The following is a 25,226-nucleotide window of genomic DNA, read 5'->3' on the forward strand; positions in this document are numbered from 1 at the left end:
GAAAACAGTGAGGAAAACTGCCCCAACATGTGGCGACAGTCACCTTGCTGCTCCTCAGTCAGGGAGGGGGAAAGGATCACTCCCTCCACTGACCCATCTTTTTCTCCTGCAGACAGGAGGTCAGGAAGAGGCTTGCTCTCCTCCTCTACCCCATCATCTGTCGCAAGGAGCATTGACAGCTCAATCCGCTCAAAGTGTGGCTTGAGGCGGTTGATATGCAGGACCCCTAAAGGGTTCCCTGGAGACCGCAAGTCTACCTGGTAGGTGACTTCACTCTTGCGCTCCACCACCTCAAATGGCCCAGTCCACTTACCTTGGAGCAACCTAGGCTCCACTGGCGCCATCACCCACACTTTCTGACCAGGTTGAAACTTGACCAGAGTGGCTTTCCGGTCCTACCACTGTTTCATATCCTCCTGGCTTGCTTCTAGGTTCTCCTGAGCGAGACTCCTTAAGCGGGCAGTCTGGTTTCTTAAGGCCAGCATGTAGCTTAATACATCCTGGGGTGGCTTACTAGGAGCTTTCTCCAAAGCTTCCTTCACCAGACTCAAAGGTCCCCTCACAGGGTGGCCGTGGATGAGCTCAAAGGGGCTAAAGCCAAGTCCCTTTTGAGGCACCTCCCTGTAAGCGAACAGAAGGCATGGCAAGAGGACGTCCCACTTCTGCCTCAGGGCCTCTGGCAGGCCCATGATCATGCCTTTTATGGTGCAGTTGAATCTCTCAACCAGACCATTACCTTGGGGGTGGTAAGGGGTGGTTAACTTGTAGGTCACCCCATACACCTTCAAACCTCATTGCTGTAGGACAGCTCCTAAACCTTTACCACTGGCATCAGTAGTCAAAATAGAATGTACGTTTGCATTAAAATTCCTGAGGGCAGGTGCCATTGCGAGAGACTCTTTGAGATCCCAAAATTCCCTCTCACATTCATCATTCCAAGTATATTCAGCCCCTCTCTTTAACAAACTCCTCATAATAAAACAAGAACTGGCAAAATTCCTGACAAACTTACTGTAAAATTCAGCCATGCCAAGAAATCGCATCAATTCTTATTTCGAAGTAGGAGAAGATAGGCAGCGAATGGAGTCAACCAGTTCTTTCTTGGGCAATACACCCTCACCAGAAATGGTGTGCCCTAAATAATCAATGGTATTCACACCAAACTTACACTTCTCAGCTTTTATGGTCAAACCACATTCCGTTATTCTCCCTAGAACCTCTTTAAGTCTCGCCATATGTTCCTCAGTATCTCTGCCATATACCAGTATGTCGTCCTGGTAAACACACACCACGCATCCCTTTCAATACACGTTCCACCAATCTTTGAAATATAGAGGCAGCAGAAATTAGACCAAAGGGTAACCGTACAAATCTAAAAGTACCATACGGAGTAATAAAAAATGTATAGTTCCTACAAGACTCATCTAATTCAACTTGGTGATAAGCCGAAGTGAGGTCGATTGTGGAAAAAACTTTTGCTCCTGAGACCATGGAAAGGAATGCAGAAATATTGGGAAGGGGATAGCTGTCAACCACAACACACTTGTTGAGCTTGCGAAGATCCACACAAAGTCTAATCTTGCTTTTGGCTTTTCTTGCAATACCAATGGGAGCCAACCGCTCTGTGCCTTCCACTTCTTCGATTAATTTCGCTAGCTCAGCTTGAAGGTCATCCCTTACGGAGAAAGGTACACTCCGAACCTTACTGCAGAAGGGAACAGAACCAGAAAGCAACTTAATCTTGTGGGAATATCCTCGCATACAACCTATTTTGTCACTGAAGAGGTCTCTAAAGTCACGATGAAGAGCAGTCACCAAATCAGAGTTTGTTACCGCATTTCTCACTTCTCCAACACAAAGCTGCTCTTTAAGAATTATAGGAGGAGAATTGTTAGGGTCAAGCATGACCCCCAAATCCTTTTGATGCCACCAACTAATTATGCTGTCCACTTTTTTTGAAACATAGATCTTGCCCGAAGCAAAATGTTGACCGTACTCAAGCAAGCCTAGAAAGTAGCCATGCAACTCTATGGGTTCTCCACCATATGCGCATGGTCTGATATCAGGTTTATATAATTGGATCTTCCCTCTTAGATGTTCCTGAAAAAACTGGGTAGATACTATTGTGATTTTGGCACCAGAATCAAAGAGCATCATGGTCTTTGCCCCTTCCACCAAAACATAATCTAAAGGGCCCTTGACGCTGCAGTCAGATACTTGCAAAACAATCTGACCACACTGGAAATCATCAAAATCTTGAGTCTCACCCCTGTAATTATCAATGGAGGTTACTGTCTGTTTAGACTTCCGTTGATTACACACCACAGAGAAATGACCCTTCTTCTTACAGTATGAACAGGAACTGTTAATAACTGGACACACCCTATTGTTAGCAAAATGCCCTTCTTTACCACACCTAAAACATCTTTTCTTTTTGGCGATACTCTGAGTAGGACTTTTAAGCTTACCGTCGCTCACAACAGACACATCCTTTGAATCATGTTTCTTCATAACTTCAACGCACTTCAAGGAGTGTTCAATTCTTTTTGCAAGGACAATCACCTCATATAGATGGGGATCATCCAACAACCATAACTCATCATGTACTTTATCAGTTTTACAACCTAGCATAAATTGATCATGAATTCGTTCATCAAGAGATGAATCAAACTTGCAAGAGGAAGCCAAATGTCTCAAATCAGTAACATACTTTTGAACAGCTTCTCCTTCAAATTGTAGTCTTCTACCAAAATAGTACCTCTCTAAAATAGTGCTGACCTTCAGTAAATAATGCAAATCCAATTTCCTAATACAAATTTCATACTCATTTAGACTGATGGCTTCACTGTCAGGAATGTCAGGGAGATGGTCAAAAACCTCTTGACCCTCTGTACCTAGACAGTGAAGTAATAAGGCAGTCCTCCTTTCAGTGCTGAGTGAAGTCCCACAAACTCTAGCATATCTCTCGAACACTTTCTTCCACTTGCCCCACTTGATTGGGGGTTCACCGGGAGTGGAGATAAAGAAAGGAGGAGAAGCAACATTCTGCATTATTAGGAGAGAAAAGAGAAGAAAAAACAATGAAATGTAATGTCTCAAGTCTGCAATTGGAAAACCGTGCAGCAATAATATAGCGTCTCCAAAAGAAGTATGTTAGCGTGCCTGTTGCAGTAGAAAATTGCGTGCCTGTCGCAGTAGAACAAAATCAACAGGCTGATGTAAGAGATGAAATGGGAAACTACTGCTCGAATTCCTCCACTAATAGAAGAAAAAATTATTCACTAAAAGGTTCAGCGTTCGATCCCAGGTTGATTGAATGCTGAAATTAAGACACATGTAGGAAATGTTGATAAACAGTAGTGTTTCAGTTTCCTTTGTATTCTGGATGCAGGATGCTTAGGTTGCCCTGCACTACACACTCAGAGGAAGAGGAGCGTGCTGGAGTCAGAGCAAGTGACAGCATGAAGGTTGCCTCGGAAACCGGCTATCCAGCCGCATGGAGGTTGCCCTGGAAACTAGACGCTCAGGTGAAGAGGAGCACGCTAGAGTCAGAGCGCGTGACTCCATGAAGGTTGCCTCGGAAACCGGCTATCCAGCCGCATGGAGGTTGTTCTGGAAACCAGGAGCTCGAGGAGTGCACTGAAGTCCAAGCGTGTGATGGCGTAAAGCTGAAAACAAAGTCTATGAGGCCTAGAGATTGCCATGGAAACCGGGAGCTTGAGTGAGGAGCCGACGCTCGCGCGGAAAACACAGTAATGGCCGTGAAAGTATGACGTAAACAAATAAAGAAAATTTTACTCCGAAGTATGACTTGAGCAAGGGCAACTCATAGTTACAGTCCAATAGAAGACAGCACGTCCATTTCCGCAGAGGTTACCAGTCACAGGGTCAGGATGCTTCCTGAAAGAGGCGTAGGAAAGTCCCTCGTCGCCAGTGTTGCACTTAGGTAGTAGTAGATAAGTGAACACTGGAAGCAAAGTGAAAGATACAGGTTTCGATATTTATTGTGAAGAAGACAAGTTCCTCGGAAGAGAAAGCATCCCAACCTCCATCTGTCACAGCAACCGTCTCCACCTAATATTCCACTCCCATCATCGAACCCCTCATTGAACATTCTTGCAACACGCACAGCCATTCTAAGCATGTGGATATAACACATGTGTGTGTTTTTATATTTATTACTTTCTTTGTGCAGCAGTTTGAAAAGCGCTGCAAAGTTCCTTCTACATCCAGCAGCTTTGGGGCTAAAATAAAAGTGACAAGATAACTCTTGTGATTAATGTAACTGCTGGAGAGAGATTGGAATGTTTTCTAGTGGCAGTTTTGACTCATCTAAGGTAGCCAAGAAAGGTTAATTTGCCTGCTGCAAAGAGTGTGTACCCTGCAAAGAGCAGTATTTTATGTGCATAGCGCAGTGGGTTACTGTTTTTGTCACAGAGATTCTTTTGTTACTGTGCAGTTCATAAGTCACAATCGTAATCTAGCACAGTGAGCTATGAACTGCCATCAAAGAGATGCATGCAAACTACATGGCACAAATTTGAAAGTTATGTTTTTCCCAGTCTTTCATTATCCTTATGCTGCTATAAAATGTTTGCTTGCGTAGAAATGTTCTTATTAATAAAGTCAGTGCTAAGCACTGTGTTATGTTCTGAATCTTGAGTTTGTGCTCCGCCGGACCAAGAACTCTTCGAAAATGCCTACCAGTGTGGACGACTTGTGAATCCTACACCTTGTAGTCCCCTGTAAAGTGCTCCGACACGATACACTGGTATGAAAGGTGCTATAGAACAAATGAATTACATGTGACAGAGAGGCTATGGCCAGATGAGAGGCCCTTATGGTTTAACTTTCTTTCCACACCACATATTTATGTCAAAAAGCTTTCTCAGATCTTTTGTATCTGAAACATGAAAAACAGAAATCACTTGGGAAATGTAGAATTTGACCTGAGGATTCAGCTTTTCTAAATAAAACAAAATATTGAAAAGTTAGTCGCCAAGATGCAGCGCCAGTTCACATTAAAATGTATAGATTTTTGCATATGTTTTCAATATAAAATAATTATACCTTTAGTAATTTGAGTGTTTGTTTCGTGTGCACTTTGTGTATTTTTTGCGAATTACTGTTTTAATGTTTGAACTTTAAATTGTACAAATTGCTTGGGGTCCCTGGCTTCCTGTAGTGATTCAGTGGGGGTCCTCGGGAATCAAAAGATTGGAAACCACTGTTGTAGAGGATTGCAGGCATTGCACATGAAAGAAAAGATTCTCCTAAAATCTCCATGGTAAAATGCTACAAGCTTCAGAATAAGCCTTTCTCAGACATGGCCCGACATATGCAGAAATGCTGTCTCATTCCTCATTTTGTTCCAGAAAAGTTTGGCAACCTGCCCTTTTAAAAGAATGTCCAGGTGCAGTGCTTACCCCCGGTTTTATCCAGTCTAGTGACCTGCAATCCAGGATACACACCATGGTCCAGATGTACGAAAGGATTTTACCCATTCTGTGTCTATGGGGAAAAAGCTTTCGTACATATGGCCCCATGTTCCTTTTCTCCTTAATCACTCAGTATTTTTTCATCCAGTTTGTCACCTAGGTCCTATTTGACATAGCTTTTGCCTTCCATAGGTGACACCACATGCAGGCTTTTCTTGACCATTGTTTCTTATTCTTCCCCATTCATGTCCTCCTCATTATAACACATGTTCCAAAACACAGGGATTAATACACAGAATCAAGCTGTAAATCTGCACCATAAGGCTACTCGGTTGCATGGGCGAAATTTACAACTTTAAGGAATTGACAAAGGTTTCTACAAATACGCCAGGCGACCTACAATAATAACAGGGGCAACATTGGAGCACGCAGAGGAACCTAAGTGTCTGCAATGCACATTTTAAAATTTTACATGGGGAAATAACATCACATTTATAGAACGTAAGTTACAAAAAGTATCCAAGGGTACAATTTGTTTCCCTATGTGCAAATCTCTTGATTACACTTTCACAAGTGTTAAATGTATTACCACCTTTTTTCACCCAGAGCAGGATTTACTCCACTCTTGATGGTAGTCACTTGCAGGGTGGGTATGTGTCAGAGAACTGTTTGTGAATACTTAAGATTTAAGTGGGCCCAGACTTTCAAGGGCATCTCAGTCCCCAGACTTCCACTCCCATTTCACTAAAGTGGAATTTACTTTGGCTCAGGATTACACCAGTGTGGGTTAATACTGGGCATGAATAAATGGATTTGCAATATCGTTAGTCAAAGCGTGATCAACAGTGAATTAAAGGTGTCTTTCTACAGGCTCGACTTATCAACTGGGCACATCATTGATTTGGTCTTTCATTACACGACCATTTTTTAACCCTGAAATTCTGGTAAGGACAGTCCACAAGATTTTTTTTTTTTAATTTAAGTACTCAACTGAAGGATTCGCATGAGCACAATCCGTTTTTCATCGCCCGTTAGCAAAACTAAATTCTGATCAGCGTCTCTCACTTCTTGACTATTCATGTCTCATTTTATATAGTCACGATAGTGGGCCACTGGCTCATGAGGTCACTTGACACTGATTCAAGATTGTATAAACAGTGCTGACAGACTCCTTCGGTCCCCTGGTTTGAGTAGGTGTTGTATGCAGCCAATTGGAAATGTAAAAAGCTTGAAGGGAAATGGAGAAAAAACTACAACTCCCAGGGCCTTGCTTTTTACAAAACGGAAATGCATCACTATAAATAGTAATTAAGCTAGCCAGATCTAAATACTTCCATGACCTCATTCTACAATATAGAACTCCTACCAGTGAACTGTTTCCACTCTACCGCAGCATGGCGTCTCCCAATGGGGATCCCTTTCATATTGAGCCAACACAAGAGCTCTGTACTAATTTATTAGACGTTTTCCTTCGAAAATTTGGAAAACTTATTGGGACCCTTCTTGCATCTGAACCAGGGTCCCCTAGATCATTTAAAACTTATTAGTCTCCTACCACTTCTAGCCATGACTGGTCCACCTTCGATCCAGCTACTGCTGATCAAATAATAAAATAACGCCTATCTTCTCTGGCTCTCTTTTAGACCCATGTCCAGTGTTTCACCTCAAGAAGATGGTTTCTGTAGTTGCCACATTGCTGATCATACTGTGCAATTCCTCTCACTTCTCTAGGAACGTTCCCACTTCTTAAAAATCAGTTCTTATGACACTGCTTTTGCCAAAACAGAAGGCGGAATCCTCAGTACTTTCCCAATTTGGTCTTTACCGTTACTTCCTATTGTGGCCAAAGTTACGTAGGATATTGTTAACCAATAACTCACTTACTTCCTAGAGGTTCCTCATTTTTTCCATGCCCTGCAATTCGGCTTCCGTGAAAACATTTGCGCTGAAGCTGTTCTACCATCCTGTTAAGACGATTGGGGGAGACTGGTGTCAAAGGCAATGGCTATGAATGGTTTTACATATTTTAGGGTATGGCACTCAAACTATTTCATTGGTTAATTTCAGTCTTCTTATAAAACTACCCACACAGGGGTGCTTCAGGTTTCGACTATTAACCCAACCCTTTCCAATCTGTGTATCTCCTCTATGGTACATGTGATTGAATTACTTGGACTGAAGCTATTTTCCTATATAGCCATTAGACAAATTCTTCTAATATTTGATGGCAATATGTATCAAACACAGCAAAGGTTCACCAGCAACAATGAACAAAAGGCTCTCTGGATGAAAACAAACTCTGGTTTTGAACGCCACTGAAACTGAAATCCTCGTTTTTGGTAACCCCTTCCACTGGACCCTTAAGTCGTGGCCTATTACTTAGGACTCTTTTTCACGCCAGCCCCAGTGCAAGAAACCTTATGGACATGTTTTGATAATCTTGTAAATACCATAATTTTCACCTGCTTCCGCCTTTTGAATATTATTAGAAACATCTTAGCAGGAGCGGCTTGCAGCAAGCAGAGGGGGCGGGGTGGCATGCAGGTGAGGGGTTGACGGGGAATAAAAATAAAATTAAAAATAATTCAAAAAAACACTTACCTTACCGTTGCGCAAAACTCCGCTCCTCCTTCTCCTTGCTGCAGGCATAGGCTCCAAACCTGCCCTGTGGCCAATCCTGATGCTGCTCAGAGCAGTGTCAGGATTGGCTGGGAGCGCCCAGGACAGGGTGCTCCCAGGCAGAATGGAGCCTGTGCAGGCGCTCTCCAGACTGGGAACTGTGTTGCTGGGCTGGAGAGAGCCTACTTCGTATGTGTGTTTGGCCGGCCCCAGACGGCCGGCCAAACACACATGTGATATGAGGGGGACTGCTCGTCACCCCCGTTGCCCCATCCCTTTAAAAGAAAACGATAATAAACTAAGTTTATTATCGTTTTCTTTTGAAGGTTTTTCAGCTACTAATGGAGGAGCCGTATCCGCATCTTACCATACCTGCAGTCGTCTTCTTGGAAATACCTACAGGTATTTCAGACTGCTGCTGCCTGTCTGTTCCTGGGGCTAAACAGACATTCCTCTAACTTAGTCGAACTTCCCTAGTTAACGTTCCTAAATGATGTCTATTTAAGTTGTTGCGGCTCTGTCACAAAACCATTCACGCCACATCTGTGAGAAGCTATATGCCTGCAATGTTCACGTGGTATAGTCAATTACACACTCTATGTTCACGCTCTCTTCACTTTGAGGTGGTTGTCAAGTTTAGAAAAAACACATCTAAGCACTGGGATACTGCCATCCAATCTGTGGGCTGAGAACCTGAAAACCTGTAAACAGTTAAAAACCCACCTATTCTCAACCATAGTGTAGTTCTCTCTCGCTCTTGGTTATCTTATGGCATCAGGATGCCCCTTTATCAGGTAATCTTGCGCTACACACACTTTTGAATCAAATAAGCTCATTGGAGGGTGTAGATTTTATGTAGAAATAAATGACTTCCTGAATCAATATTTCAGTGTCTTTATTCATCTCCTCCCCTTCTTGCACAGCCTACTGCCACCCAGCCGAACACAAGTGAGTGATACCCCTACGTAACTGTGGTATTGCACATGCCCTTTTTACCACCTTTCTATCTCGCTCACCCAGACTCCTTGACATGTTACTGTAAGGCAGAACTCACAGGTGTGTGATGAACCCTTGGACTGCCCTCTGTACCCTCCTCCTTAGTTCTTCCTGATCACATCCTCCAGTGTTGTAATCATAAAGGGCGTAAGTATCAGTGGTGCAGCAAGTGCTATGGCACTGGCTCCCAAGGATACAAGAGGCGCAGGTTTTTCAATAGCCAAACAGAGATTCATGGGGTCCCACCAGGGATTAATGAGGCGCATCTCTCTTAGTTGAATTAGGGCTCATGGCTCCCTTGCTAAGCCACCGACTCAAGACTCCTGTTGCTCTCCTCTCCTGTTGGAAATGTTGTCCGGCCTTCTGTTGGGCGATGGTAAATCTTGACCCTGTCAAATGTGTAAGCCTTGAATTTCCCTTCAGTTAAAATAGTATTAATTTGCCTTCAGTTAAAAAAGTATGGGCCACTTTATGCACAACTACAGCGGCTGCAAATGACCTCCATGGGTCACTCACTAACACAGAAGTTTGTCACTGTGGATGACTCACAGCTGAAGCTTACTAGCCCCACGTAGTGAAAGACGGATATGTTTCACTTTTATTTTGTAATGCTTATGTGTTCCTCCATAAAGCAGTCTGGTCGTTTTTGAGCGTGTTCAGCACGTCATATCATTTCATTAACATACAAAAGTGGCTATTCATAACAATATGTTTTCCACCACATCGCACTTCCATCACTTTTCTTATATTATTTATGCTCTTTTAGGTCGTGGACATCAACTGGACTAATATATACGACTAATGACAAAAGTCTAAATATGAAATTGCCGAATGTTACGTTTATCTAACCAAATACCAACATTATTCCGCTCTACTGCTTTATTTATTGTTACTAAATGTAAAAAATATTATACATGTTTTTAAACGATGTGCACATGCTCTTTGCTCTGAAACAACGTTTATATTTCCTTAACGAAATTTTACAATCTTTGATCTTTTTGTAATTATGACCATTTTCATCAACTTGCTTCTACTGGCTGTAAACATAAGCTCTAGTGTTGCAGAGTAAGTTTACACGTTTTAACCATTGTGTTCATAAATGTATATGTATGTACATATTCACATCTTTTTGTTAGCCCATTCGGCACATACCCCGACAAGAGTTTGTGTTCAGTTTAAAATCTAAAATTACAAAAATGTTTTTTATAATAGAGATATTAACACCTTTAACATCGTCATGGCTGCTAGGATTATGCAGCATGAAGGGCCAAATTATTTTGCAAGGTTTTCTAAATTATGCAGCAAAAATGCAAATTGTACACCACCTTCTCTGGCAGTATTATTTTCATTCATCTGAGATAGAAACAACATTTTTGGTGAAATCTTCAAATTTTGAACGTTCTATGGCAAATGCAGTACATCCATATTTATACCCTGAAGCCACATACACCTACTGACCTCATCATTGCCCCTTGTTTTTACAAGCTTTTTTTTAAAAGGTAAGCAACATCTAAAGAACCTAATTCCCATCAGTGCTCATTGTTAGCTGCACCTTGAAGAAAACAGCTTTTCAGGCTAACTAACCCAAAATAATCATGTGATGTAACAAATTCTTAATGGGCACCATGCATAATGTGGTCTTATATTTCCATCAAGGGGCTCTGGTGGGATTTACAAACAACTTGGCCTTTTTGCCTGGTGATTTGTCAAGTCACCAGAAATCCTTGATGACACTATTGAACAATATTACATATATATTCACTAAAAAAACAAAAGTTAAAGTGATGTTATAGTTAGGGAAATATTTCATTGACACATAACGTTAAAAAACACAGAAATTCACCAGTTTTAGATATCTTTGGTAACTATAACTCATGTCCTAACGTAACTATAACTCACGCCCTCTGATTGCACAGTCTTGTCATCAGTGCTGTAATGTCGAATATTGCAGTGACAATATCAGTGATGGCATAGAACATGTCATGAGGGATGTGATATGTGGGATAATTAGCTGTGCATGGTGAGGGGATGTTGTGGAATCACATATAATTATTCATCTGAAGAGAGATGAGTATTTTATTTTGTCAGTACATATTGACGTTTAATGTTGTGATTGATTAGAATTTCTAAGTGATTTGGATTTGATGTATTTGCTTATCTGGTATCTGCTGAATATGCATTGGTAATGTTCTTCCCTATATTTTTGTTTTCCTCCCACCTTTTTTCCTTGAATCGAATTACTTTAGTAACCCCTCCCCTCTTCCCGCCCATTTAAATTTTCACACTATTTCTTTCTTCTCCATTTTTCCTTTTACGGATGGGTTTTACAAATATATGACTACAGTCTGACTTCCCTAAAATGGTGATATTTTGAATTGTTGGATTTATCAGGAAACTATCTTGGACAGATGGATAGAATTACATTCCACATTATTAGCAGTGATTTTCATCAAGAGGTCACTGATGCCATGGTTGATAGATTCAAGGCCCTGTCATGTGATCTCTTTTATTTCCAATTATTTAATCTTCTATGTTTTTGCAGTAATATGATATGATTCCAAGTTTGCCATTAAAGTATTAAGGATATAATTTATGCAATGATATATTATGAAGGCACTAGCCTTTGATATTTTGTACCTACTTAGTTGAAATCAGACATGTGATTTTTGGATAATTGTGACATAGCACTATTGCACTTTATTATTTTCTGGGGTCGGGTTTGGTATTCACTTTTCAATAGTAGTGTCCAGCATAAGTATCAGTTATGAAATAGGACAACCTTTTGATACTTAATCTTTTGTGTATTTGGTTATAAGAAATTAGGGGCCTGATTATGACCTTGACGAAGGGGATTACTCGGAGACAAAAGTGATGGATATCCCACCCGCCGTATTACATGTTCCATTATATCCTATGGAACTTGTAATAAGAAATTAGGGGCCTGATTATGACCTTGACGAAGGGGATTACTCGGGGACAAAAGTGATGGATATCCCACCCGCCGTATTACATGTTCCATTATATCCTATGGAACTTGTAATACAGCGGACGGGATATCTGTCACAGTTGTGACAAAGCAATCCCCTCTGCCAAGGATATAATCAAGCCCTTAGTGTTTTGTGTATAACAAAGGCTTCCATGATGAATTTTTCAGAACTGTAGTAATGAAATATGTGTGTGTGTGTGTGTGCGTGTGTGTGTGTATATATATATATATATATATATATATATATATACATGCTTGAGAGTCAAGTGCTTGCATACCAGAATTGAATAATATTGCTCACATGAATTCAGGCCATGGGAGAGATAACAAAGGGGAGATTCCAGGCTGTCCTCCTACTGGAGCTGAAGTAACACTGCTCCTGCAGTAAAAGGTAAAGCATACGTAACCACAAAAATCTTCCTGGAGAATTATGTGTGCCTGAGAATTGGAGCTTGGGTGAAAGCTTTCATGAGATTGAAAAAGGTATCCTGTGCTTTAAGAGTTCAAGAAAAAAACATTAGTTAGGTTCTTCTTTTTTAAAGTGGTGCATATATTTGGCTACTCGTATCTGCAAAGTTCTCTATGAGCTATCTGTAAAAGTTAACCAGTCCTAAGAAACTCTGGTCCACCCTGAAGAAGTAAGGAATCTGCCAGCCCAAGATTGCAGAGACCTATATATATTTCACTTCATAATCACACTTCTTGTCTTTACAAGATAGGTGGTTTCCTTGAGATGTAGAAGGACAGAACAAACATGGACTTGATGTTCAGAAAGGGAAACAGAGAATGTCAGGATGCTGTCCAGGTAAACAACAAGAAACTGGTTAAGGATATTGGAGAATATGCCACTAATGAATCTCTGGAAATCTGTTGGGATATTGGTAGGCCAAAGGGGTTAACCCAATATTTATCATGCTGAAAGTGTGTCACAAAGGCTGCCTTTCATTCACCCCCCCTTCTTTATCAGCATCCTCAATGGACTCCAGGATATCCTTGATAAGTGGAAGCGGAAAACAGTCCTTACTTGTGACCTTATTCAATCTGCAATAATCAATGCAATTAGTTCTTTGGATTTCTTTGGGATGTAGAACTAAAAAGCTCCAAGAAAGGATGTTGACCAGATAATCACTTCATCACAAAGGGTTTCATCCAACTATCGCTCCAGAATCAACTTCTTGTGCTGGGAAAAAAAAAGTGTATTCTGCCATAGGAAATGATGGCTCCTGGTACTGATGGGATGGCACGATCTAAATCCTTATGTGGAGAGAGTGGCACAGAAGTATGCTTCTGAAAGACATCAACCTCTTGATATGCAGTAGGAATAAACAAGATCTGGACTACAGTGGAATAAGGCTGGTCTTCAGAACATCATTGACTACTGGAGCTCAATAGCTCCCGTCTGAATAAACATTGTCTCTTCAAAACTAGAAGGAAAGAGAGACAGAATGGTTTTCCCAATTGACAAAAGAATTGTGTTGTGGGTAAAACAGAGGTAGACTGACCACAATGGACTCGAAGAATTAAATCCAATACAAAAAAGAGTGAACAGGACCCACGGAGGAGCTGAAATCTTTAGCAAGAATAGAATCTTCCTACCCTTTCTCCTTTACAAAGGACGCAATCTGATGTTTTCCCAGTGAAATGGAAGGTCAAACACCCCAATAGTGCAGCAGGTGATTTAGGCTTGCACAATAGAGACACAATCCTCCCTTATGTCTTCAGTCAGGCAAAGGCTTAGTAGACTCAGCAGTTGGCTCAGTCTGCCTAAACGCTTGGAGAAGAGGAGCAAAAGCGAAACTCTGGTTTCTCCTTTTTTCCTTTCTCCTTTTTTGAGTCTGTGTTCAATCAGGAGAGCCTGATCCATGAGTTCAGCAAATAAGGAAGCGCTGGAAACTCTTGGCAACTCATCCTTTAAGTCCTTTTTTAAACTTTTTCAAAATAAGTTATTTAAAAGCATTCCATATAGGTGGTTTCATCCACAAGCTCACAAAATTGTGTGCAGTAGATCAGACACATCACAATTTCCCTGAGATATTTCACACACTTCCGTTGCAGAGTTTTTGTTTTTCTCTGTACTATTATGTTTGTTAAGAAGAACAGGTGGACGTAATACAGTCACGCCGATCACCAGCGCCGCCCACCCACCGTTAGGCCAATTGAATGGACATGCAGGAGCTGTGGGTACAAGCACAAGTTAGCGTGGGGTGCCCGGCAAGAGGGAAATCATATAACCGGTGCGGAAAACCCAACCACTTCTCAAAGATGAGTAGGTCAGGAAGAAACAGACAAGACGACTCAAGGAGAAAAGATGCCAGGATCAAGACTGTAACGGTCGACGATGACACCCCCAGGGAGCGCACAACCGACAGAATGCCTGTCTTCGAGGAGGACAAGGAAGAGGACATTTTCGTGATTTCATTCACTGGCTGGAGACAACAGAAAAGGCGACCACCCCCCATGAGCACAGTAGTAATCAACGGTACATCAGCAACAGTGCTCATAGACACACAGTTAACGTAATGGACAACGTCACGTTCCGACAACTATCCCCCACGCCACAACTAACCCCGAGCAACACCAAGATATATACATACGGGGGACGAGACCTGCTTCCTCTGAGAGGCACGATAGAGGTGTTGGTGACGAGCGGAGAACTCACAACTTGTGCCAAGTTCTATGTAGTGACCGGAAACAGAGGCACACTCTTGGGATGCCACACGGCGGAGGACCTAGAGTTGGTATTCTTCGCACGTCAAGTGTATGACTCCCACATCGAATGCTTCCTCGATGAGTTCCAGCGGCTCTTCGAAGGACTCGGAAAGCTGAAAGGGAAGAGCGTCAAACTGCACGTTGATCCTACCATCATCCCGGTAGCACTAAGACACCGCTGTGTACCCTTCTATTTAGGACCGGCCGTGGAGAAAGAGCTGCAATTACTCGAGGACCAAGAGCTTTGGGGTATCCTCGGCCGCTGAGGTATTCCAGAATGCTATCAGGGGAACATTGTCGGGGCTGTCCGGGGTAATCAACCTGAGTGACAATATCCTAATATACTCCAAGACCCGGGAGGAACACCATCAGCATCTAAGGGCTACCCTCCAGAGACTCACGGATGCCGGACTCATGCTCCACAAGAAGAAATGTGCGTTCTGCCAGATATCCATAGAATTCTTTGGGTATATCTTTTCGAAAGAAGGCCTGCGGGTAGACCTGCATAAGGCGGACGCCATTCGTCAAGCCCCCCTCCCTCAAAATCCCACTGAAGTTAGGAGCTTCCTCGGGTTGGCGACGTACTGCGGCAGGTTTATACCCCAGCTGGCGACAATGGCAGAGCCTCTCTGACAACTGACTAAGTCAATGCAACGTTGGGAATGGATCTCAGCCGCAGATAAAGCATTCTCAGACGTAAAAGCAGCACTGCTGGACAAAGTAACAATGGCCTATTTTAACCCTCACAAGAGGACGGAGGTAGTGGTAGATGCCAGCCCCGTAGGCCTCGGAGCTGTCCTCTTGCAAGAGCAACGTCATCAAGAGTGGACGCCAGTCGCTTACGCCAGCAGAGCATTGTCAGCAGTCTAGAGGCTGTATGCCAAGATTGAGCGGGAGGCATTGGCAATCAGATGGGCATGCAGACACTTCCATTTATATGTCTATGGACACGAGTTCCAAGTGGTGACCGACCACAAGCCGCTAGTCTTGCTGTTCGCCGGAAGCATGCGTCTGGCGCCTCCCCGGATCGAACGGTGGGCTGTCCTACTCCAACCATACAAATTCAAGGTCATCTACCGACCGGGGGTGAACAATCCGGCCGACTACCTGTCTAGACACCCGTCCACAAGCCCACCCGAAAGTATTCGTCAGCATTGTCATCGAGCCCTCCTGCCCCAATGCTCTAACGGTGACGGAGATCGCAAAGGCCACAGAGGCAGACAGGGTGCTTAAACAAGTCAAGGAAGCACTTTAGAACAGAAGGTGGAAGCACTTCCTGGGAAGAACCAGGGTGTCCAGCCCCGATGACAAAACAGCGATGCGAGGAATGTGGAGAGTACGGGACGAGCTTTCCATGGGCAGTGACGGTTTGGTTCTTCGGGGAGAAGGATCGTGCTCCGTCAAAGCTCATGGTCCCGAGTGGTGGAGGTGGCACACCAAGGTCACCAGGGCGTGGCCAAGACTAAGGTCCGGCTGCGCGCCAAGGTGTGGTTCCCCGGAATGGACGCCCAAGTCGATGTCCTAGTCGCAAAGTGCCATTTGTGCGTAATCACATCTGGTGAGCCGCCTGAGTGCCCTGTAATCACCGAACCCCCCAGCCAAAAACCATGGGCGAAACTGAGCATGGATTTTGGGACATTCCCGGATGGGAGGCTGACCGCCGTCATAATAGACACCTACACCAAGTTTCCTGTCGTCGAGGTCACAGCATCAACCTCTTTTTAGAGTGTGAGACCAATGCTTGACCGGACATTAGCGGTGTTTGGGCTCCCCGAAGAAGTCAGAACTGACAATGGAACCCCCTTTCAGGGACAGGAGTTCAGGGCATATCTGGATGGACTAAGGATACGCCACCACAAGATTATACCGTATTGGCCTCAGGCCAATGGTGACGTGGAGAGATTCATGAGGACTTTGAATCGGGCACTGAGGATAGGTGTGGAGCAAAGAGAAGATGTGGAACGTGCCTGCACCAGTTCCTTAGTGCCTACAGGCAGACTCCCCACAGCACCACGGGATGCGCACCGGCAGCCCTCCTGTTCAAGGTTTCTCCCCAGGACTGCATCCCGGCCAGTCCCCAGTGCTAGGCACCAGAGTTGGATGCTGCGGCCGCCCAACGGCGCCGGCAAAGAACAAATCAAAAGGCCAGTGAAACGAGGCGGACTCCCCACTGTGACTTTCAGGAAGGCGACCACGTGGTCGTGAAGAGTCGCCGGCCTGGAGGAAAGTTCTAACGCCGTTTGAGCCCGAGACATGGGAAGTAGTGGGCGTTCGAGGCTCAATGATCACCGTCGCTCGAGGCAGGCAATGAGTAACCAGGAATGCCTTGCACTTCAAAAGAGCCTGTACCCTGAGAGAGTCAGGAGGTGATGAAAGTGAAGTTGGGTACATGGAGTCACCACAAAGCGGAGAAAGTGTACCAGAGAACGTCCTGGCAGCACCGTCTGCCGAGAGGGTCACTCGACCGGAGGACACGAGCGGTGAGGCAGCACTCAGTCGGGGAGCAAGATACCATCTGCAACCCAACCCGACACCAAACAGTCGGCTGAAAGATTTTTTCTGTTGAACTGATCGCTTCAAACTGTATCCCGGTCTCTTCGACCGATCTGCGGGATGACCAGGAGGGACGCTGACCATCTTGACACGAACGGAGTCTGTCCAATATTTTGTTCTACCTGTTCATTTATTATTTCTATTTTTCTCTCCCTCTCCTTTTCTTTTTATTTATTTATTTTCATTATTAAAACATGGGAGGGATGTAGAGAGCCACCTGGGCTCTTCTGTACATTGTTGCCCTCTGAGGTGCACGAGGGCAGAGAAGCGGAGAGGGATATAAAATAAAGTTGGAGCTACGTGCGTCAGTCTCCACGTGTATGCCCAACCAGTCTCTGTGTGTTTGCTTACCGGGGACCCGAGGGAGGCCCGCTACACTCTGCACTCTTGTTATTGCACTAGTCATATACATAAGGCAGTCGGTCACTCATTTTGCTATCTAAGTTCCTCAACCTACGCCTTATTTCTCAGATCAGTAATTTGTACTGCTGCATTGCAAGTAAATTTCAAATATAACTGTGTAAAACGACTGTGCTGTTTAAAAGTAAACCATGCCTTTATAGTTTGGCATGTTCCTAAGGACGTTACAACTGGTTTACAAAGTCACAGGGAGACGTTCGGACTGCCCACAACTTTACTAGTTTAGTCACCAAGGTTCTTTGTAGGTTTCATATTTATCGTGGCACGATCAAGGCTTATTTACCAAATGTCACATTGCTTTATTTCTCTGCCGAAAAGAAATAAAATTACAGATATTTAATATTTTTCTCCTTTTCAGTTATGTCTTTACAGGTATATACACGCTAGAAATGGTTGTCAAGATTCTTGCCAGGGGTTTTGTTTTTCACCCGTTTTCATACCTTCGGATCTCCTGGAACTGGCTCGACTTCGTTGTTATGCTATTGGCGTAAGTTTTGTATGTTTCTTATCACCAACAAAAAGCAAGGGGCTGAGTACCGCGCCTGGTAAATATTGCCGCTGCCGCTTGCAGCACTTCTCGGGTACGGCTTTATTTGCCCTTTCTGAAATACGCAACACATCATGGTGGAATGACGTAGTGATACCACATATTTTCCAAAGTGCGAAACTCTAAATGATCCATTTATTCCCACTTGTGAGACTCGACAGTGCATTTTCATGGACCTAAACATGGTCAAAATGTACACCACACCCTACAAAAATTTGCAGTAATTAGTAAGTCACCAATGCAGTCAAACCACATGCAGTATTTCTGTTGCACACCTCAGTTGATGCATAGATTATCATCCATGTCACAGTGGCCTATGACTGCACACATCTTTACATAAAGTGCTACAACACGTGCCGTCCATCTCTTTGAGTCATTCAATGACCAAAGTCATATATGCACAAAGAGGTTAGCTTGGTCAGTAAGATGGGGGGAAGGTGGGGTGTTCTTCAAATGTTCCAAAAGTAATTCTACCATATAAGGTTTAAATACATTATAGGACAAGCAGGGTGAATGAGAGGCCTAAGGGGCAGTATAAAGGGAGAGGAATGAAGGTTGGTAGGAGTACTAAAGGAGAAAACACAATGGCCCTCATTACAACCCTGCCGGTCAAAGACCGCCAGGGCTGTTCTGACGATTGCACTGCCAACAGGCTGGTGGTGCAATCCTGCTAAATTACGACCGTGACCGTTGGTCCCGGCGGTTGTAATCCCCCAGGGCAGCGCAGCTTGCAGCGCTGCCCAGGGGATTACGAGTCCCCCTCCCACCAGCCTTTTCATGGTGGTAGGAACCGCAATGAAAAGGCTGGCGGAAAGGGGAGTAGCGGGGCCCCTGGGGCACTGCCGCAAGACTGCCGGCTCCATGTTGCGGCCGCCGACCCAGCGGGGATCTCGTAATGGCCACCGCGGGAGTGCGGCCGCCCGGCGGTTTCAACTTGCCGGGCAGCGGTTGCCGCCCGCCAATGTTGTAATGAGGGCCAATATGTTGTAAAGTAATCAATATTCTCAGGACTTTGAAAACAGAGAGAGGGAGAAAGTGGGTGTACGTTTATGTCTGTGTGTATGTGAAATCCGACTTACATCTCACAATACCAGACTGAAAAACCACCCATACCCAACTTTTCATCAGAAAATACATTGATTTGGGAGGTGGGGGAGGCATAACATCCCAAACCCCGCTTGAAGCTACTCTCCTGGCTATATCAGCCTTCACTTCCTTTGGCATATATACAAATCGTTTTAATTACTGTTTCAGATGCTTCCCTATATCGTGGCATGATGATTTAATTCTGACTTAGGTCAATGTCCACAAAAGTACAAATGCACATATACAGACTTTCTGTTCTTTTAGATGAGCAGCACATCACATTCAAAGCCAGGCACATTATATCTTGCACTTATATTCACTACTTTGAACTTATTTCAGTACATCACAGTGGATATCCATTAAAACATGGTTACAAAAATAGTGTATAGTATAGTGTATAGTGTATAGTAAATAAACGACGAAACATCATGCATTACATATTATTATCACCCCTAAAACAAGCCAGATTCAACTTTCAAAACCATTTCCTGTGTTTACCAAATGGCATGTTTACTGACTTTTGACATACAAAAAGTAAGTTGTCTCATCTAGTCACATTGGACATCTTCAACAGGACTGGTCTAATGCATATATGGGATATAGTACCCCTTGAGGTACATTATAAGAATATTTCAAGTCACCAAGGATTTCCATGACCATACAGAGGAACGAGGCTGAAGTTCCTTTATAGTGTCATGAAACTCCGAGGGGGCTTACAATATCCTTCTCGTGTACAACATGGGGTACTTTATTTCTTTAGTCACACCATCACCTTTCCCACAAATCACTTAAATCTTGGTGCGTTTCTCTTTCATATGAAAGTGATAGTATGTTTGCAAACATGAGGAAATAAAATAGGATCTCTATTGCAAAACTGAACGTATCAAAAACATTTTAGATATTTGTTGCAAAAAGATTTTAGAATCAGTTTATTGCAAATCAGTTTTTAAAAATCAAAATGGCAAAGTGGCTCAAAATGTGTAGAAACATGCAGAAAGATTCTAACTCTATAATTACCTAAAGGATGCAAAAAAAACTATTTGCCATACATAGGCCCTCATTACAACCCTGGTGGTCAAAGACCGCCAGGGTTGTTTTGGCGATCGTACCGCCAACAGGCTGGCGGTACAATTTGCCATATTTTGACCGCGGCGGTAGCACCGCGGTCACACCGCCGGGACCGGCGGTTTCCCGCCTCATTGTCCCGGCGGTTATAATCCACCAGGGCAGCGCTGCTTGCAGCGCTGCCCTGGGGATTATAATTTCCCTTCCTGCCAGCCTGTCCAAAGGCTGGTGGCAAGGGGAGTCGCGGGGCCCCTGGGGGCCCCTGCACTGCCCATGCACTTGGCATGGGCAGTGCAGGGGCCCCCAGGCACAGCCCCACCCTGCTTTTCACTGTCTGACCTGCCTTTAGCCTCACCTACTAGCTCTGCAGCTGACATCAGAACTCCACTGTAATTAGTTATTACAGATATTACAGGTCATACAGGCTTTGTCATTTCTTTGAACTAGGCGATTGCATGCATCACAAGTCACCTATTATATATAAATTAGTGGTGTTCTTGTATAAACCCATATTTAACTTCTTCGCTGCCAGGCCTTTTCCCCCTCAGGTGCCAGGCATTTTTTTGGCTATTTGGGGCAGTTTGCACTTAGACCATCATAACTTTTTGTCCACAAAAGCTGCCCATGCCAAATTTGTGTCCTTTTTCCCAACATCCTACGGATTCTAAAGGTACCCAGACTTTGTGGGTTCCCCTGAAGGAGACCAAGAAATTAGCCAAAATACAGCAAAGATTTTGTTTCTTTTAAAAAAATGGGAAAAAAGGGCTGCAGAATAAGGCTTGTGGTGTTTTCCCTGAACATGGCATCAACAAATGGTTTGTGGGCCAAAATCACCATCTTCCCAGCTTTCAGGAACAGGTAGACTTGAATCAGAAAACCCAATTTTTCAACACAATTGTGGCATTTTACTGGGGCATACCCCATTTTTACTATTTTTTGTGCTTTCAGCCTCCTTCCAGTAAGTGACAGAAATGGGTGTGAAACCAATGCTGGATCCCAGAAAGCTAAACCTTTCTGAAAAGTAGACAAAAGTCTGAATTCCATGAAGACCTGAAGACCAATGCTGGATCCCAGAAAGCTAAACCTTTCTGAAAAGTAGACAAAAGTCTGAATTCAGCATGGGGTAATTTGTGAAGATCCTACAAGGGATCCTACAGAAAATAACAGCTGAAATAAACAAATATTGAAATTGAGGTGAACAAACCAGCCATTTATCTCCACGTTTTACTCCGTAACCTTTTACTGTGATGTCAGATTTTTTAAAGCAATATACCGTTATGTCTGCTGGACTCTTTTAGTTGCGGGGATATATAGGGCTTGTAGGTTCATCAAGAACCCTATTTACCCAGAGCCAATAAATGAGCTGCACCTTGCAACGGCTTTTCATTCTATACCGGGTATACAACAATTCATTTGCTGAAATATAAAGAGTGAAAAATATTTATCAAGAAAACCTTTTTATTTTCAAAATGGGCACAAGATAAGGTGTTGAGAAGCAGTGATTATTTGTACATCTCTGAATTCCGAGGTGCCCATACTAGCATGTGAATTACAGGGCATTTCTCTAATAGATGTCTTTTTACACACTGTCTTACATTTGGAAGGAAAATATGTAGAGAAACACAAGGGGCAATAACACTTGTTCTGCTATTATGTGTTTCCCCAAGTCTCCCGATGAAAATGGTACCTCACTTCCATGGGTAGGCCTAATGCTCGCGACAGGAAACGCAACATGGGAACTGTAGGAGGCTGGCCTGGATTACAGTGGGTACCTTGTGGTACTTACACCTTGTGCCAGGTCCTGTTATCCCTTATTAGTAGAATAGAGGTGTTCTAGCAGCTTCAGCTGATAGAGGTAGCTATAGCAGAGCAGCTTAGGCTGAAATAGGAGACATGCAAAGCTCCTACTATACCACTTATATCACTTAGCACTATATCATAAGAAAACACAATACTCAGAGTTACTAAAAATAAAGGTACTTTATTTTAGTGACAATATGCCAGAAGTATCTCAGAGGATATACTCCCTTAGGAGGTAAGTAAAATACACAAAATATACACACACAAACCAAATCAGGTAAGTAAACAGTTAGAAAAGTAGTGCAAACACTGTAGAACACAATAGAATGCAATAGGAGACAATAGGCCTAGGGGCAATACAAACCATATACTCCGAAAGTGGAATGCGAACCACCAATGGACCCCAGGCCTAGTGTAGTGTGTAGAGGGTCGCTGGGAGTGTAAGAAAACACTAAGGGCCAGATGTAGGAAACAGTTTGCGACTCGCAAACGGCAAAAATTGCCGTTTGCGAGTCGCAAACCGGAGTTTCCTATGCAGAAATGCATTTTGCGAGTCGGAACCGACTCGCAAAATCCATTTCCCACTCGCAAATAGGAAGGGGTGTTCCCTTCCTATTTGCGACTCGCAGTGGGATGCAATTCCAATACGCGGTCGCAAATGGAGTCGCAGTTACCATCCACTTGAAGTGGATGGTAACCCACTCGCAAATTGGAAGGGGTCCCCATGGGACCCCTTCCCCTTTGTGAATGGACCCCAAAATATTTTTTCAGGGCAGGTAGTGGTCCAAGGGACCACTACCTGCCCTGAAAAAATTCCGAAACACAAGGTTTCGGATTTTTTTTAAAGTGCAGCTCGTTTTCCTTTAAGGAAAACGGGCTACACTTAAAAAAAAAAAACTGCTTTATTGACAAGCAGTCACGGACATGGAGGTCTGCTAACTACAGCAGGCCTCCATGTTAGTGAGTGCCCATAGTCGCTATGGGGCCGCAATTTGCGACCCACCTCATTAATATTAATGAGGTGGGTCTTTGCGACCCCATAGCGACTCGCAGACGGTGTCTGAGACACCGTTCTGCATATGGTTTTGCGACTTGGAAATTGCGAGTCGCTCGGAGTCGCAATTTCCGAGTCGCAAAACCAAGTTTTGCTACATTTGGCCCAAAGGGTGTCCAAAATACCCCACCCCAAGACCCTGAAAAGTAGGAGTAAAGTTACCCTACTACCCCAGAAAAACAGTAAAGTCCAGATAGGGGATTCTGCAAGAACAACAACTAACTGCAAAGCACTGAAGATGGATTCCTGGACCAGAGGACCGGTAAAGGAAGGGGACCAAGTCTAAGAGTCACGCAAGTGTCCGGGGGGGCAGGAGCCCACTAAACCCCGGATGAAGGTGCAAAAGGGCTGCCTCTGGGTGGAAGAAGCCAAAGATTCTGCAACAACGGAAGGTGCCAGGAACTTTACCTTTCGTCAGAAGATGTCCCACGGTGTGCTGGAGGAAGCAGAGTTGTTTCCATGCAGAAATACTGCAAACAAGCCTTGCTAGCTGCAAGAGTTATGGTTAAGGATTTTGGGTGCTGCCAGGGCCCAGGAAGGACCAGGAGGTCGCCACTTGGAAGAAGAGACAGAGGAGGCGCTCAGCTATACAAAGAGCCATGCAGAAGCAGGCAGCACCCGCAGAAGTACCTGAAAAGGCACTTAGAAGATCTGAGGATGACGGTCGACTCAGAACAACAAAAGAGGGTCCCACGATGTCGGAGTCCAACTTAGCGAGTTGGGCAATGCAAGACGGAGTGCTGGGGACCTGGGCTAGGCTGTGCACAAAGGAAGTCTTGCAAAAGTGTACAGAAGCCCGAGCAGCTGCAGTTCATGCAGGACACCGGATTACTGTCTGGCGTGGGGAGGCAAAGACTTACCTCCACCAAATTTGGACAGAAGGGCCACTGGACTGTCGGGGACACTTGGACCCAGCTCCTGTGTTCCAGGGACCACGCTCGTCAGGATGAGAGGGGACCCAGAGGACGGGTGATGCAGTAGTTTGGTGCCTGCATTGGCAGGGGGAAGATTCCGTTGACCCACGGGAGATTTCTTCTTGGCTTCCAGTGCAGGGCGAAGGCAGACAGCCCTTAGAGCATGCACCACCAGGAAACAGTCGAGAAAGCTGGCAGGATGAGGCTCTACAATGTTGCTGGTAGCCTTCTTGCTACTTTGCTCCAGGACGCCTGCAAAACTGCAACAGTCAGTAGCAGTGGCGTAGCGTGGGGGGTGCAGGGGGGGCCGGCCGCACCGGGCGCAACATCTGTGGGGGCGCGCTCGCACTCGTGAGTGCTAAAATCCACGGGTTAGGGGGCGCAAATTACTTGCCTTGCCCCGGGTGCTGACAACCCACGCTACGCCACTGGTCAGTAGTCAATCCTTGGCAGAAGTCGAAGAGGGAAATGCAGAGGAACTCTGGCGAGCTCTTGCATTCGTTATCTGGTGAGATACCCACAGGAGAGACCCTAAATAGCCCACAGAGGAGGACTGGCTACAGAGAAAGGTAAGCACCTATCAGGAGGGGTCTCTGATGTCACCTGCTGGCACTGGCCACTCAGAGCTGTCCATTGTGCCCTCACACCTCTGCATCCAAGATGGCAGAGGTCTGGGACACACTGGAGGAGCTCTGGGCACCTCCCCTGGGAGGTGCTGGTCAGGGGAGTGGTCACTCCCATTTCCTTTGACCAGTTTCGCCCCAGAGCAGGGGTAGGGGGATCCCTGAACCGGTGTAGACTGGTTTATGCAAGGAGGGCACCATCTGTGCCCTTCAAAGCATTTCCAGAGGCCAGGCGAGGCTACTCCTCTCAGGCCCTTCACACCTATTTCCAAAGGGAGAGGGTGTAACACCCTATCTCAGAGGAAAACCTTTGTTCTGCCTTCCTGGGACTGGGCTGCCCAGTCCCCAGGGGGGCAGAAACCTGTCTGAGGGGTTGGCAGCAGCGGTAGCTGCAGAGGAGACCCCGGAAAGTTAGT

The 25,226-nt window shown here is 44.5% G+C and overlaps 1 long non-coding RNA gene across 1 annotated transcript in view; it reads left to right on the forward strand.

Moving 5' to 3' along the window:
* Positions 1-18,102: 18,102 nt before the first annotated feature.
* Positions 18,103-25,226, forward strand: part of LOC138283709 (uncharacterized) — a 303,047-nt gene continuing 295,923 nt past the window's right edge. Inside the window, exon 1 of the long non-coding RNA XR_011201292.1 lies at positions 18,103-18,208. This is a non-coding gene — a long non-coding RNA (uncharacterized lncRNA). The remainder of the gene's footprint in view (positions 18,209-25,226) is intronic.

The sequence above is a fragment of the Pleurodeles waltl genome, chromosome 1_1 (genome assembly GCF_031143425.1).
Source record: "Pleurodeles waltl isolate 20211129_DDA chromosome 1_1, aPleWal1.hap1.20221129, whole genome shotgun sequence".
Taxonomy (NCBI): Eukaryota; Metazoa; Chordata; class Amphibia; order Caudata; family Salamandridae; genus Pleurodeles; species Pleurodeles waltl.